The sequence below is a fragment of the Helianthus annuus genome, chromosome 4 (assembly GCF_002127325.2).
Source record: "Helianthus annuus cultivar XRQ/B chromosome 4, HanXRQr2.0-SUNRISE, whole genome shotgun sequence".
NCBI lineage: Eukaryota > Viridiplantae > Streptophyta > Magnoliopsida > Asterales > Asteraceae > Helianthus > Helianthus annuus.
The window spans coordinates 113,846,577-113,863,850 of record NC_035436.2 but is presented as its reverse complement, the minus strand read 5'-3'; the positions used below and the strand labels follow the sequence as shown (position 1 = coordinate 113,863,850).

At 42.9% G+C, this 17,274-nt stretch overlaps 1 non-coding gene across 1 annotated transcript; it reads right to left on the bottom strand.

Annotated features, from left to right (window-relative positions):
• Positions 1-10,462: 10,462 nt before the first annotated feature.
• LOC118492031 lies at positions 10,463-10,569 on the bottom strand. The gene has a single exon (XR_004892472.1). It is a non-coding gene; the product is annotated as a small nucleolar RNA R71 (small nucleolar RNA).
• Between the last annotated feature and the right edge of the window lie 6,705 nt (positions 10,570-17,274).

Here is a 17,274-nt window from a genome sequence, read left to right as displayed (position 1 = left end):
AGCCTGTATGACACTTTGATTCCCTGACTTCGTTAAACATGTGAAGTATTTACACTGTTAAAGGTATAAAGAGTGTTAACAGTGGCCACTAGAATAATGTACACGTAAGATTAAACCATGAAATCAGGGACGCTACGCATGAATTACGTGAATAGAATTGACTGCTTGCATGACGTATGATTCTATGTGAATAATTGTGTGATATTGAATGCAACGGTATGATTCTGCATGTGTGAACATTATATGTAATATCGTCGTGTACACAATAAACACACAAAGCACCGTTGTTTGAATATCGAGGATTTGTAAACCCTAATGGAACGAATCATGTGCAATATATCCTAGGTCGTGTGTAACGGACTTAGAGATTAATAAACCCTAAAAGCAATAACATACCGAGCAAACCAAGGTGAGTTCACACCCTTACTAAGGCATGGGATTCCCAAGGGCTTGGGAATGGGATTGAAGGAATATGATTGAATGGATACGTACTGATACTAATACTAGACTACCACACCACTGTCCTCGGTCGTGCAGGACACATACTTATGCTATTCACTGTCCTCGGTTGTGCAGGACACATACTTACAATCTACGTAGACTTATACTTACTACTATCCTCGGTTGTGAAGGATTCCTAAACTTATTACTATCCTCGGATGTGAAGGATACTTATACTTAGTACTATCCTCGGATGTGAAGGATACTTATGCTTATTACTATCCTCGGTTGTGAAGGATGCTTATGGTTACGAGTAGTCTAGTGGTTATACAACATGGGAAGCCCCCACCAATAGAACGTACTAACGGCCCAGTAGAGCCCCCTGTTACAGACGAACTTACTATCACGCATTTACTTTCTGTGAACTCGCTCAACTAGTTGTTGATCCTCTGTTACATGCCTTGCAGGTCGTTAGGTATATGGAGCTTGCACATGGAGGAGCGGGTCGTTGTGGGCTTGGATCGTGATCATCTTATTAAACACTCATGACATTTCGTACTTAATTATGTTGGGTTTTGATTATACGCTTCCGCTAAACAATGATAACTTACTTATGTTTTGGAAACACCTTTCATATGGATTTGGTTTGGATTATTTTGCAATTACTTTTACTTTATACAATGTTCTATATGATTGGTGGCTTGATCCTGGTCAGTCACGCTCCCAAGCGGTGATACTCCGCAGGTGGATTTTGGGGGTGTGACAGATTGGTATCAGAGCCATTGGTTATAGAGAACTTGGTTTTAATATGGGAAAACGATTTTATTAAAACCAGACTATAACCAGAACAGTGCTCTCAACGATCCACAACGACGCTTCGCTCCACGTGCAAGACTCAACATCCTAGGTAATAAGGTTTATGTTTATTGCCTACATGCTAGAATCTGCATAGAACTTTGCTCGTAGTATGCTTACAATACTTTGCTCACTACTTGTTATTGCTTAAGAACACTTATGTGCTTACACTCTTCTGTTATCGCACTATTCGCGAACCTTTCTCACTTATGTTGCCTTTGATGTGAAGATCAATGGCCGGACGAATCAACATGACTCAAGCCCAGCTAGAGGCTCTTGTTCAAGCTCAAGTTGCTGCGGCACTTGCAGCTGCTCAAGCAGGTAGTATACCCTGCAGATTAGACTCACACTAGGATCTTTAGATCCTACATTAACTCTCGTATTTAACTTTGTCCTATTCATACACTATAGGTCAACACGCGCAGCAGCCTGTGTGCACTTTCAAGAACTTTATGGATTGTCGTCCTAGCACATTTAGTGGCACTGAAGGAGCGGTTGGACTCCTCCACTGGTTTGAAAAGCTCGAGTCTGTGTTCGAGATGTGTGAATGCCCTGAGGCTCGCAGGGTTAAGTTTGCCACTGGTACTTTGGAAGGGATCACGTTGACTTGGTGGAACGCGCAAGTGCAGATCCTAGGGTTGGCAGCTGCTAACGCCACCCCTTGGAATGACTTCAAGGAATTGATTAAGCGTGAATACTGCACTCGGGAAGACATCCACAAGCTGGAGGATGAGTTTTATCATTTGAAGATGACTGGGTCAGAAATCGAGGCTTATACAAAGAGATCGAACGAGTTGGCTGTGTTGTGTCCAACCATGGTAGACCCTCCATACAAGCGTATTGAGTTATATCTCAAGGGTTTGGCGCCAGAAATCCAGAGCCATGTAACATCGGCTAATCTCGACAACATTCAGGCTATTCAGCGCCTCGCTCACCGCATCACAGATCAGGCAGTGGATCAGAATAGACTGCCAAAGCGTATCAGCGCTACTGCTACCGCTACTGCTTCTACTACACTTGCTACTCCCAGTGAAAGTAAGAGAAAATGGGATGGGGACTCTAGCAAGGGATCAGCTTCAGTGCAGTCACAAGCTCAGCAACGAAAGACAGACAGTTACCAGAGTCCCAGTCAGCACTCCTCAGGCAGCCACAGACAGGGGGGATATCGAGGAAACCTCCCGAAGTGCAACACCTGCAAAAAGCACCACAGTGGCCAGTGTAATAAGGGTCGCTGTCAAAGATGCCTCAAGATGGGTCACGAGGCCAAAGATTGTAGAAGCCCTCGACCTGCGAACCAGAATCAGCAGCAGCCTCAGACACAGCAGAATCAGCAGCAGAGCAACAAAGGGTGTTTTCATTGCGGTGACGAGGGTCACTTCAAACGGCACTGCCCTCAGCTGAACAGGAACCAGAACAACAACAACAACCATAACAACAATCAGGGCAATGGCAACAACAACAACAATGGTGGGAACAACAATGGCAATGATGCAAGGGGCCGTGTGTTTGTGTTGGGGCAGGGTGATGCCAGAAATGATCCCAACGTCGTTATGGGTAAGTTTCTTCTCGACGACATTTATGTTACTGTTTTATTTGATTCGGGTGCGGATACGAGTTATATGTCTTTGAAAATGAATAAATTGTTAAAACGTACACCAACACCCCTAAGCACCAAACATATCGTAGAACTAGCAGATGGTAAAAGTGTAGAAGCCACACAGATCGTTAAGGGTTGTAACATTGTTTTAGCTGGTCAGACTTTCTCCATCGACCTTATTCCTATAGTTCTGGGTAGTTTCGACATCGTCATCAGCATGGATTGGTTATCCAAGCAGCAGGCAGAGATTCTATGTAAGGAGAAGATCATTCGTATTCCTCGTTCGGGTAAGGAACCTCTCGAAGTTCAGGGTGACAAGAGTGGTGCTGTGGTTGGCATCATCTCTTTCCTAAAGGCTCAGAAATGTTTACGAAAGGGTCATACTGCTATCTTGGCATTGGTTACTGATGCAGCTTCGAAAGAGAAAAGAGTTGAGGATATTCCTGTTGTACGCGAATTTCCTCAGGTGTTTCCCGAAGATTTACCTGGTCTACCGCCTCATCGCCAGGTCGAGTTTCAAGTTGAGCTGGCTCCAGGAGCAGCACCTATAGCCCGCGCACCGTATCGTTTAGCTCCAACCGAACTGGAAGAGCTGTCAAAGCAACTACAAGAACTCTTAGATAAAGGCTTCATTCGTCCAAGCTCTTCGCCTTGGGGAGCTCCAGTTCTATTCGTGAAAAAGAAGGATGGCACTTTCAGGATGTGCATTGATTACCGCGAACTGAACAAGGTCCCAGTGAAGAACCGCTATCCTCTTCCTCGTATTGACGACTTATTCGACCAGTTGCAAGGGTCGAGTTACTATTCCAAGATTGATCTAAGGTCAGGTTATCATCAGCTGAGAGTCCGGGATGAGGACGTCTCCAAGACAGCATTCAGAACTCGCTACGGCCATTTCGAGTTTCTGGTCATGCCATTCGGGCTTACGAACGCGCCTGCAGTCTTCATGGATCTTATGAACAGAGTGTGCAAACCTTATCTTGACAAGTTCGTCATTGTCTTCATCGACGACATTCTGATCTACTCCAAGAGTCGGGAGGAACACGAGCAACACTTACGCCTTATCTTGGAACTTCTTCGAAAGGAGCAATTGTACGCCAAGTTCTCAAAATGCGACTTCTGGCTTCGTGAAGTCCACTTCTTAGGCCATGTGGTGAACAAGGATGGGATTCATGTCGATCCATCCAAGGTAGATTCGATCAGGAATTGGTCAGCACCGCGTACACCAACAGAAATACGCCAATTCTTGGGTTTGGCGGGATACTACAGGCGGTTTATCAAAGACTTCTCCAAGATCGCGTAGCCGCTTACTATGCTGACACAGAAAGGTGTCGTTTACAGATGGGGTAATACGCAGGAAACTGCTTTTCAGTACCTGAAGGATAGACTATGCAGCGCACCTATCCTCTCATTGCCCGAGGGCACGGACGACTTCGTGGTTTATTGTGACGCATCGATACAGGGGCTTGGTTGCGTATTGATGCAGCGGGATAAAGTTATTGCCTACGCCTCTCGTCAACTCAAGGTTCATGAACGGAACTACACGACACACGATTTAGAGCTGGGAGCTGTTGTTTTTGCGCTTAAGATATGGCGACACTACCTGTACGGTACCAAGTGCACAATTTACACCGATCACAGGAGTCTCGAGCATATCTTCAAGCAGAAAGAATTGAATATGCGTCAACGACGATGGGTCGAACTGCTTAATGATTACGAATGCGCTATCAAGTATCATCCAGGCAAGGCTAATGTTGTGGCTGACGCCCTCAGTCGGAAAGACAACCTACCTAAGCGCGTGCGAGCGCTATAGCTTACTATCCAGTCTAGTCTTCCTGCACAGATACGAGCTGCTCAGATAGAAGCTTTAAAACCTGAGAATGTCATGGCTGAAGCCCTACGCGGTTCAAGGCAACAAATGGAACGAAAGGAAGACGGCGCCTACTATGTAACGGGGCGTATTTGGGTCCCACTTTATGGCGGTCTACGAGAGCTTGTGATGGACGAAGCGCACAAGTCTCGCTACTCGGTACACCCAGGGGCAGATAAAATGTACCACGATATCAAAACAACATACTGGTGGCCAAGTATGAAAGCCCACATCGCCACCTATGTTGGCAAGTGCTTGACCTGTGCGAGAGTCAAGGTCGAATATCAGAAACCCGCAGGTCTACTGCAACAACCCAGGATACCACAGTGGAAATGAGAAGAAATTTCCATGGATTTCGTTACGGGCTTACCTAGATCCCAGCGTGGGAATGATACCATATGGGTGATCGTGGATCGACTCACCAAGTCTGCACACTTCCTGGCTATTAAGGAAACGGATAAGTTCTCCACTCTCACAGACATCTATCTTAAAGAAGTTGTTTTGAGGCACGGGGTGCCCACCTCCATCATTTCGGATCGGGATGCACGATTCACGTCAGAGCTATGGCAAGCGATGCACAAAGCGTTTGGCTCTCATTTAGACATGAGCACAGCATATCACCCTCAGACGGATGGGCAGTCTGAGCGCACGATTCAAACCCTAGAAGACATGCTTCGAGCGTGTGTTATCGATTTCGGCAACGGCTGGGAAAAGCACCTCCCTTTAGTGGAGTTTTCATACAATAACCGTTACCACACCAGCATCCAAGCCGCTCCATTCGAGGCATTGTACGGACGTAAATGCCGGTCACCTCTCTGTTGGGCAGAGGTGGAGGATAGTCAGATTACGGGTCCAGAGATCGTAGTGGACGCTACAGAAAAGATTGCACAGATACGACAACGCATGGCGGCAGCACGCGACCGTCAGAAAGCCTACGCGGATAAGCGTAAGAGGCCATTGGAATTTCAGGTCGGGGACCGAGTTTTACTTAAAGTCTCACCCTGGAAGGGTGTGGTTCGATTTGGTAAACGAGGAAAACTAAATCCACGGTATGTTGGACCATTCGAAATCACTGAAAGAATAGGCCCAGTAGCCTACAGACTGAACCTACCAGCTGAACTTGGTGCAGTTCACAATGTATTTCACGTGTCGAATCTGAAGAAATGTCTATCAGATGAGACCCTCATAGTTCCTTTTAAGGAACTCACTATCGATGAGCGGTTGCAGTTCGTCGAGGAGCCAGTTGAAATCACGGACCGGGATGTTAAGGTCCTCAAACACAAGAGAATCCCTCTTGTTCGAGTTCGTTGGAACTCCCGACGTGGCCCAGAGTACACCTGGGAACGCGAAGATCAAATGAAAGAAAAGTATCCCCAGTTATTTAGAACCAATGCATCCACTACTGAGGCTGAAGCTACTACTACTGAATTTGGGGACGAAATTCCAAATCAACGGGGGGATGATGTGACACCCCAGGAAAACCAGTGAACAATACAACTTACCTAGCTTCCTTAGTGAGTGCGTACCAAATTTCGGGACGAAATTTCTTTTAAGTTGGGGATAATGTGACAACTCGAATTTCCAAGATTTCTATTACGCATTTATTGCACGTTTATTGATCGTTTAAATTGTTTGCTTGCACAATTGGTTTGCTATGAAACTGTATACGTTTTGATATAATATAGTGTTTTGTGGTTGTGCATGGTTATGTGTTACTTGTGAAAGATTTGTCAAATAATGGAATGTGGTGTTGAAACTGTAATAAATATAGATTTGTCAAATAATGGAATGTGGTGTTGAAACTGTAATAAATATTACTTAAGGGTGCTTAGGGTTGATAGTGAAACTTTAACAACTAATAACCCTAATCCCCTTCCCTAATCATTCTCTAATCATTCACAAGAAACCAAAACACGTACTTTCACCTCCTCTAATCCTCTCTACAATCATCTCCTCATCTTTCTTGGTTTCACAAGTCTTTTGCATCAAGTTTGCTTGGCAATTCATCTAAGAATCGAATCAAGGAAATTGTTTAACCATTGTTTGTGATTAATTGTTGATTGTTTGGTTGATGTTAAAACCCTAGTTCTTTATGTGATAGGCTGTGGTTAGTGATTTGATTCTGAAATTACTGTGATGATGATGATGATTAGTCGAATGCCGGATGGATTGTTTGTTATATGATAGTTATTATAATCACCGATTTACTGCTTATGATTTCTGTAAGGTGATTTAGGGTTTTGGATTGTATGTAATCGTAACTGGTTCAATAGAACGTAACTGATACAATCGTTTTGAGGTGAACATTCGTATGCATGTTGATGTTAGCCAGAGTTTTAAGAAATGCAACTTAGACCGACTTTGTTTGCTTGTATCTTGCCCGAGTTTAATATAATGCCATCCAGTCCGAGTTTGTGTAACAAGCATGAAGTCCGAGTTTCTTAAATGAAATCATGGCCGAGTTCTTTAAATGAAAACATGTCTGAGTTTATTAAATGAAAGCATGGCCCGAGTTTCTTGATCACACTAGCATGGTCCGAGTTTATTATAGTGTTTTGTGGCCCGAGTTTCTTGATCACACTAGCAAGGTCCGAGTTTAATATGATATCACCTAGACCGAGTTTAGTATAAGATCACAAGGTCCGAGTTTAATATAATACCCCCTAGTCCGACTTTGTTAAGGGAAATGAAGGTCCGACCTTATGCTCACAATATGGTCCGAGTTTGGAAGGGGCAGCCCCCTCTCTTGTCCGACCTTGTGAAGGTCATTTACCCGAGTTTTAGAAGGCCCATGGTCTGAGTTTATGTAATTTGTTTCTCAAAGTCTGACTTTCAAACAGGGGAAACCCCCCCCCCCCTCACACTTGTCTGATATTGTGTAACTGTATGATGCTGTGTAACTGTCAATTTGAAACAAGTAGCTGCATGATATATTATGTTAATCCTGTTAAGCCTGTATGACACTTTGATTCCCTGACTTCGTTAAACATGTGAAGTATTTACACTGTTAAAGGTATAAAGAGTGTTAACAGTGGCCACTAGAATAATGTACACGTAAGATTAAACCATGAAATCAGGGACGCTACGCATGAATTACGTGAATAGAATTGACTGCTTGCATGACGTATGATTCTATGTGAATAATTGTGTGATATTGAATGCAACGGTATGATTCTGCATGTGTGAACATTATATGTAATATCGTCGTGTACACAATAAACACACAAAGCACCGTTGTTTGAATATCGAGGATTTATAAACCCTAATGGAACGAATCATGTGCAATATATCCTAGGTCGTGTGTAACGGACTTAGAGATTAATAAACCCTAAAAGCAATAACATACCGAGCAAACCAAGGTGAGTTCACACCCTTACTAAGGCATGGGATTCCCAAGGGCTTGGGAATGGGATTGAAGGAATATGATTGAATGGATACGTACTGATACTAATACTAGACTACCACACCACTGTCCTCGGTCGTGCAGGACACATACTTATGCTATTCACTGTCCTCGGTTGTGCAGGACACATACTTACAATCTACGTAGACTTATACTTACTACTATCCTCGGTTGTGAAGGATACCTAAACTTATTACTATCCTCGGATGTGAAGGATACTTATACTTAGTACTATCCTCGGATGTGAAGGATACTTATGCTTATTACTATCCTCGGTTGTGAAGGATACTTATGGTTACGAGTAGTCTAGTGGTTATACAACATGGGAAGCCCCCACCAATAGAACGTACTAACGGCCCAGTAGAGCCCCCTGTTACAGACGAACTTACTATCACGCATTTACTTTCTGTGAACTCGCTCAACTAGTTGTTGATCCTCTGTTACATGCCTTGCAGGTCGTTAGGTATATGGAGCTTGCACATGGAGGAGCGGGTCGTTGTGGGCTTGGATCGTGATCATCTTATTAAACACTCATGACATTTCGTACTTAATTATGTTGGGTTTTGATTATACGCTTCCGCTAAACAATGATAACTTACTTATGTTTTGGAAACACCTTTCATATGGATTTGGTTTGGATTATTTTGCAATTACTTTTACTTTATACAATGTTCTATATGATTGGTGGCTTGATCCTGGTCAGTCACGCTCCCAAGCGGTGATACTCCGCAGGTGGATTTTGGGGGTGTGACATGCGAATGGCTTGATCCCCTCATATGTAAACTACTATTAATACATTAACCAGGCTATTTGGGATTGTATCACTGCTGACTCAAACCACTTAGCCGAGGGTAACGTCACCTTCAAAAGAGGGGCCTACCACGTTACGCATTAATAACTTAATTAATTATCTTTCAATATTCCGACCCTTTAGGATTGTATCCTTGCTGACTCAAACTACTGGGTTGAGGGTAATGTCACCATCAAAAGAGGGGCCTGCTACTATAACTAAGATAATCTCTTTAAAAGTGCAAAAGTGCGGAAATCATCAAAGGTTACACTAAAGGCGAGTCGGATCCAAGTGATTCATCTTGTCTATCTGTTTTATTTTATTTTTATTTTCAGCATTTTTAGTTTTTATTTTCATGTTTAAACCTTTTTTCTAAAATTTTGATTTGATTAGATGTTGAGGATAAACTGATACTAAAAGCTCTTGTGTCCTTGGACGACCTCGGTATCTTACCAATGCTATACTACGCTCACGATGGGTGCACTTGCCCATATGTGTGTTTAGTGTTAGTAGAATATCGTGTTTTATAAATTTAAAACTTGACTAAAGTGTTAAAAAGGGATAAAAATATAATTAAAATTATATAACACATCGTACACGTCAAGTTTTTGGCGCCGTTGCCGGGGACACAAGGATTTTAAGAAAGTTAGGAATCAACGGCTTAATCGTTTTTCTTATTTTTCTGTTTTTTTAGGATTTTTCTTAAATTTTCAGCTTCTGCAGACTGCAGCACGGAGCCGTGCCTGGTCGGACATGGGCCGTGCCCAGCATCGTTACTGGCAGTTTTTATTTTCCGAGATATAGAGACGCTGAGCACGGGGCTGTGTTGGTGCAGCACGGGGCCGTGTCGAACTCTCCAGTAATAGGGATCCAGAAAACAATCATTGTACTTCCGACCACGGGGTCGTGTTCAGCTGAGCACGGGGCCGTGGTGAAACTTCTGACCAACAATCTTTTTGTTTTTATCACAGGACTTGGAACCCAGGCGCCACACCTAAACTTCCTACGTAGTGCATGAGCTCCAGTTCTAGTAAAGACATAAAAGAACCTCTAGACGAACCCGAATGCTTTCTAAGAAAAAGACTTAAAGCTAAAAGCCAAGAGAAAGTTTCGAGGGACCCACTTCCGATGGCGGATCAACGTACCCTAATGGATTACCTACGGCCCATAGTAGGTAATCTTGGTGCCGCTATCACTGCACCGAATGTCGATGCCAACAACTTCGAACTTCGGCCGCATTTGATACAAATTCTTCAAAACTCCGCAACCTTCCACGGGCTTGCGGACGAAGATCCCCATTTACATATTACCAACTTTTTGGAAATATGTGATACTTTTCGGATCAATGGAGCATCAAACGACGCCACCCGCCTCCGAATGTTTCCATTTTCACTAAAAGACCGAGCTAAAGCTTGGCTTAGCACCCTCCCAGTTGGTTCGGTAAACACCTGGGATGAACTAGCCAAAAAGTTTTTATATAAGTATTTCCCACCTTCTAAAACGGCTAAATTAATGACTGAAATTAATATGTACTCACAAGAGGATGGGGAATCCTTATATGAAACTTGGGAAAGGTTCAAGGAGCTACTAAGAAAGTGTCCTCATCATGGTCTTGTGGTATGGCAACAAGTATCCACTTTTTATAATGGGTTGTTGCCACACACAAGACAAACAATTGACTCTAACTCCGGGGGACTTTTAGGGTAATCGCCGCCCAAATGAAATTTATAATCAAATTGAGTAAATTGCTCAAAACAATTTTCAGTGGCACACTCCCCGAGGCAATAAATCTATTGCCCCGGGCGCCCATAAGGTTGACGAAAGCACTTCTTTACAAGCCCAAATCGAGGCCCTCTCTTCAAAAATCAAAAAATTAGAAATGGCAAAAACAGCCTCGGTTATGGCTTGTGAAGGGTGTGGTGGGCCACATGGAAATTGGAGTTGTATGAAAGAAATGGATAATCAAACGGAAACGGTAAACTACATTGATAATAGACCTAGGCGGTCAGGTCCCGCGACAGGTACCTACAACCAAGGATGGCGTAACCACCCTAACCTTGGTTAGAGAGAACCTAGCAATAGTAGTAACCAACAAAATCAAAACCCAAGAACAAACTTTCAACAACCATGAAATGAATCACAAAATTTCTCTCAATAACAACAAGGGTGTGACAACCCTCACTAAACCAGGTATCCGTACGTCTTAATTAACTATTAATTGTTGCTTAATTACTGTGCTTGACTGAGATTACTGATAAACTGCTACTTGACTGTTGATACATGTACATATCTGCATCATACTTTGATTTCCGTCACTACATTATTTACTTACTAAACTCTAGTGACAAACATGATGCACAAAAGCACAGTAGCATTTGAACGGATGACCTATTGAACATGCTGATATAGCCAGCATCAGGCAAACACTGCCTCTAAAGGCCTATACGAGCCAGGAATATTTTACTACACCCATAGTGTGTGTAGGGATACAAGGGTTGTTAAACTGCGTCTCTAGGAATAAGATATAATGATTGGATGTGCCTAAAACGTACTATAAGCACAAAACACAGCACTTTTATCAACATACTAGCTTCTAGCTAACTAATAAAGTGCCAAAACATAAGGAAATATTCCTGACACTTTGCAGAATAAATTGTGTCGCTAAAAATATTATTTACGACGCTTAAAAGATTACTTAAGCACTTTAACGGATTACTATCCAACCGAACAACCGGACTATACCCGGAACATAAAAATATTGTCAGAAATATTGTTAGCCTTTTTCTGAGCCAGTTAGGGTCCCTGATTACCCTAACACCCGCTTTATAAGGCATCATGCAACTAAAGGGGTTAATCTCTAAAGTAACCTACTTAACATAACTAAACACTAACTGAACAATTGGAAACCAACCGGATACCCCCCCCCCATCCTAATCGGCCAACTATAAGGAGACATGGGAGTACAAAAGTTAGATTATTTTATTGTGTGTGTCTAATATCTAGAGAACATGAGATCCGTTGGACGATAATCCTAAAATTGTCTATAAATACAAGGGCTTAGCACAAGAGATTACACACACTACCAATCACCAAAATCCCTCTCTCTCCCTTGCCAAGAGCTCTCGTCCGAACACTCCCCTCATCACACATCCATTGTTCGATTCTTGTTCATCCATTCCAAGCATATACAAGGCATACGGGTCACGTGTAAGGAACCTTGAAGCAAGCGGAAGTTGAAGGACCTCGTTTCTTTGCTTTTATCCACGCCATTTTCGACTAGATTCTTCCCTAGCCCCGAGCTAGAGGTATAATGTTTAAAACTCACTCTCGATCGTATCTAAAGTGGTTAATATGATTTTTAACGGTTAAAAGTCGGAATCATGCGTTTTGAATCTATAAAGTCTACTAAAACTCGAATATTGTTGGTTAAAAGCTCATAACATGTGTAAATGTTGTAGTATTTGAATATGTCGATTATTGAGGCCCGATCTATGATGTGGTGGCTCTTATCATCGTTTAACCCGACTTTGTTAAGATCATAGATCTTGACATAAGCTTGTTTCTGTCGGTACAAGGGTTAAAAGGTGAAACTCCACCACACGAGAAACATGAACTTGTGTAAAAGTATTTTGACTTGTAAAATAGTATTTAAAACGAGCCGATCTACGTATGTACAAGTGGTATATTCGTAGAACCAAGTGTCGAGAAAATCATGTTTTATAAAAGTTGGGTGACATGTTAACAAATATGATTTTTACAAACTACAAGTGTATAAACACTTGTGAAACGAAAGATCCGACAAAGTAACAATTTTTATAAAAGTTGTCGGGAAGTTGTAAAGGATGATTTGTTCTAAAAACGGGGTTTTTACAAGACTAAACTATTTTATACATAGATCCACTAAATATAAGGTGATCTACACTATGACTTTCGGAAAAACTACAAGTTCATGTAATAATGCGATTTTACATACTAGACTACAAGTTTGATGTGTTGAAACTAGTTTGAAGTATCGGAAATTGATTGGTTGATTTAAAGAAGTGTTGAAATGATTTTGTAAAAGAAAATGATACACTTGAAAGCGTGGCCACCTCCAGTTACAGGGGAAACTCTGGCGAAATTTTTCTAAAATCTAACACTTAGAATTATTTACAAGTGTTAGACTATTTTTGATATATTTTCAAATATATTTCGCCATGACTTTATTTATTAAATAATCGGAGGTGGGATTTTTCACAAAACTAAACGTGGTAAATATTTATTCGATAAATATATTTTTCACCACACTGTTTATGATTATTTTGTGAAAATATATATATATTATTTTTTTAGAGTAAAAATAATATTTACAAACTTTGACGAACCCAAAATAATACCAACGCCTACACGACAAACATATAAGTTACAACGGTAATCACTATTACCACTAAATCGCCAAAACGTAACTTACGCTTTATACGGAAATATTCATAAATGCGTATTTTGTCAACGTATTATTTTGGAAAGTATTATGCGAAGAGAAAATATAATATTTTTGAGAAAAATAAATATATTTTGGAATGAGAAGTAAAATATATTAAGTGAGACTTAATATTATAAACGCGCATGTATTAATTCCCCCATCCTTGGGAAGGAGATTAACTACCAAATATATACAAGGAACAGTTGTCTAACTGTTTCCCGAAAATTAAACTATAAAGCTAAAGCACGGCCATCCGTCTAATAGAATTAGCACATGTAGGTCGTTGCACAGTTTTCGGACATTTGGAGTGCTTGATTTAGCGACGCACTGACTGTGAGTTCATGTCCCCCTTTTCTCTTAACTGTTTTCAGTTTTCTAACTACGGGGGTGAAATACATGTTACAATGATTATGATTACTTATTACATGGTATGGTTAGCGTAAGGAGGGTTACTTTTAGATCATGTGAATGGATAGGCGGAAACTTGAGGTCATTAATCCTCAGGGTAGGACCGAGGGGCAGGAGCGGTAGATCTATTTGGGTGTAGCGAGCCCAGTCCCAGGTCCAGCATAACGGACCTTGGGATGACTTTGTTCCCGACGCATAAATTTGCTAGGTTTGAGCCTTCCTACTTGCATTTCACACATATCAATGGCCTTGCAAACCATTGGTGATCTCTTTTTCCTTATTTGCTACATACCAGGTTTTTGATAAAGATAAAGGTTTATTTACTCACTATCGCATGAACTCGCTCAACATTATTGTTGATTTTTCAACTTACATGTATTTCAGGGAATTAAAGATCTGGCACGGTATGGCATGTTTTCCGCTGCATAAGTCACCAGGGTCATCCAGGGTTTGGGGAATGTGACTCTTTCCTGGACAAGTCACAGTCCTTGAATCATGTTTATGTTATGTTTGGGTTTGTAATGTTTAGACAAGTTTATGGTTGTTGGGTGTTAACCCGTTAAGACAATGTTTTGATTTTTATTTTAATGGATGATCTTGCATATTTTTAATTCATATAGCTTGTTATGATTAAGCTATGGTATTAAGAAGTCACACCAAATTAACCACGCTTCCGCAAAGCCAGGGTGTGAGAGCTTGGTGTCAAAGCTCTGATCATAGCGAACTAGGATTCCTTCTTAAGTCTAGACTATGATCACTAGGGCTCTCACGAAAACATTTTTACTGCATACCACTTAAGTCCAGATCCAAAACGTTTTTATAAACAAATGTTGAGCACATTTTTATTTTATTTTTAGGCTCAGTCTGGGAGGCTGAGGCTCGGTCTGAGAGGCCGAGGCTCGGTCTGGGAGGCCGAGGCTCGATCTACTGGATCGAGGTAGTTGTCTAGTGGGACTAGGGAGTCAGTCTGGGAGGCTGGGAGAATTGGCTAGTGGGACTAGGAAGGACAGTCTGGGAGGCTGGGAGAATTGGCTAGTGGGACTAGGGAGTCAGTCTGGGAGGCTGGGAAAATTGGCTAGTGGGACTAGGAAGGACAGTCTAGGAGGCTGGGAGGCTAGTGGGACTAGGAGGATTATGTGATTATTACTTGGTAACTTGTGTGATTACCTGATTTACTGATTCTTGTGCATGTTTTTGTTTATGTTACAGACCCATGGACTCACCAGCCACGGGTGATTCAGATACCACCGGACCTTTACCCATAGTATCGGACGACATTGTGTCTTCAGAGCACGAGGTGCATACCTCCGACTTCACCAGCACCGATGATGATGACTTCCAGTCCTTCGCTCTGCCCGATGGCGCTGATGAGCATATCGATGACCCACCTGCTGAGTATCTTCCCTTGGTAGCGATTCCAACTCCCATACCCCTTGCTTCATATCCAGCATACGACTTGCTACCCGACGCCGAGGCTGACGGCGATGTTGATCTCTTTGAGGACGAGCCTTTCGAGGATGAGATTCCTGATGCAGCCCCTCTTCCCGCTGGCGATCTTTTGATGATCACTGGTGCTCCTGTTGAGGACTCGCCCGCCCATTCGCCCGTCCCAGACTCCTTTGAGTCTGTGGCATCTGCACCATCTCACGAGGTGAGCACGCAGCATTTTGTACACGACTCGGACCCCGATCAGGCATCTTCTGCCGCACCCATTCCGAGCTTTGTGTTCGAGCACGACGACATTGAGGATTCTGATCCCGTTTTTCCTCCAGGATTTGATCCTGACCACGATATTGAGTATATTCCTATGGACCAGCATATGGAGGACCCTGTTGATCCCGTTGATCATGTTGATCCCTTTGATCCAGAGTTTGATTTTGATATGGCTTTTGATGACCCAGAGCCTGCCTTGGCCCCAGAGCAGGCAGTTGCTCTAGATCCTGTGCATGAGCATGACCTGGTACATGCCGGCGTTCCTGATGAGCCCATATTAGCAGACCCACCTGTTGGTGACCATCTTGTGGACATTCCTTTGATTGTTGACGACCATGTTATAGCTGGTGATCCTGTTGTTGATCCACCTTTTGTTGATCCCCCTTTGATTGCTGATATCCCTGTTGACCACCCAGTTGAGCATGTTGCACCAGTTGACCCTGTCATTGCTCCATTTGATCCTGTTCCCCTCGAGCCTGAGCACGCTCTGTTTGCTGATCACCTGGATCCACCCGATGAGGACGCTCAGCACGGTTGGATACCTGCTGACGAGGATGTTCCACCGTTTCCCCCACATCACACTGATGCACATCATGCTGATTTCTCATTTCAGATCCCTGTGACACAATCCGATGATTTCACCTTTCCGATCCCTTAGATTATACCTCAAGCGAGGCCTGGAGAGGGCTCTTCAGCCCACCCTTTTGGGCACATACCGATGTCTATTCCTTTCGTGCCCCAGATGACATCTGTTCCATCTTCTGTTTCACCTGTTCATGCAGCACCATTCGATCCCACCAGCACGCCACTGCTTTGGTCATCTTCCTCTCCGATGCCACCCACTGATCCATATCATCCATTCCATATGGGGCACACCATAGAGGACGTCTTGATGTCCTTTGTCCATCAGCATGAGTCCCATACGCAGCGACTCCAGGAGCTCGAGAGAGCTCAGCTATCACTAGGTCCATGTCATGGTCAGACATCCTCACCTTTTCAGCCGTTTCGATCATTACCCCCGGACTTCGCTGCCCGACTTCTGACTTTGGAGCAGCAGATCGCTTCTGTTATTCACACTCAGCAGGCGATGGAGGAGGACTGGCTTCATCTACGCCGCTTACTCTACACTCACTTTCCCCCTCCTCCACCCCCATTCGCATAGAGCTCATCGGTGCTATAGAGGTAGACGTTGGTGAGACGACAGCGATTGTGACTGCACAGCCTTTTGGAGACCACCTGATGTTACTGACTTTTGTTGATACTTATTTGATGTACCTGATGTATGTGATACTGATATGATATAGTTTTGTACAGGGGTGATGTAGCCCCTACTTGATTGATGGTTGTATGCCACACTTACTACATTATGGTCTCGATATATGTAGCAATCGCGGTATTCTCACCATATCTGATGCACTTGATTTCTTATTTATATTTTTGTGACATGGGATGTTGGGACATGGGATGTTGTGTATATAATACTTGTGACATGGGATGTTGGGACATGGGATGTTGTGTGTATAATGATCGTAACATGGGATGTTGTGTGTGATATATTGATAACATGAGATGTTATGTGCTATTACTATTACTATATTCGTATGTTTACTATGGCCTGACCAACGTACACATCTTTAGAAGATGGCGCCAAGACGTCAACCTCAGCCAATGCCTACTACTCAGGACGAACTACAGCAAGTCATTGCTGCTGCTATTGCTCAATATGCTGCCTCTC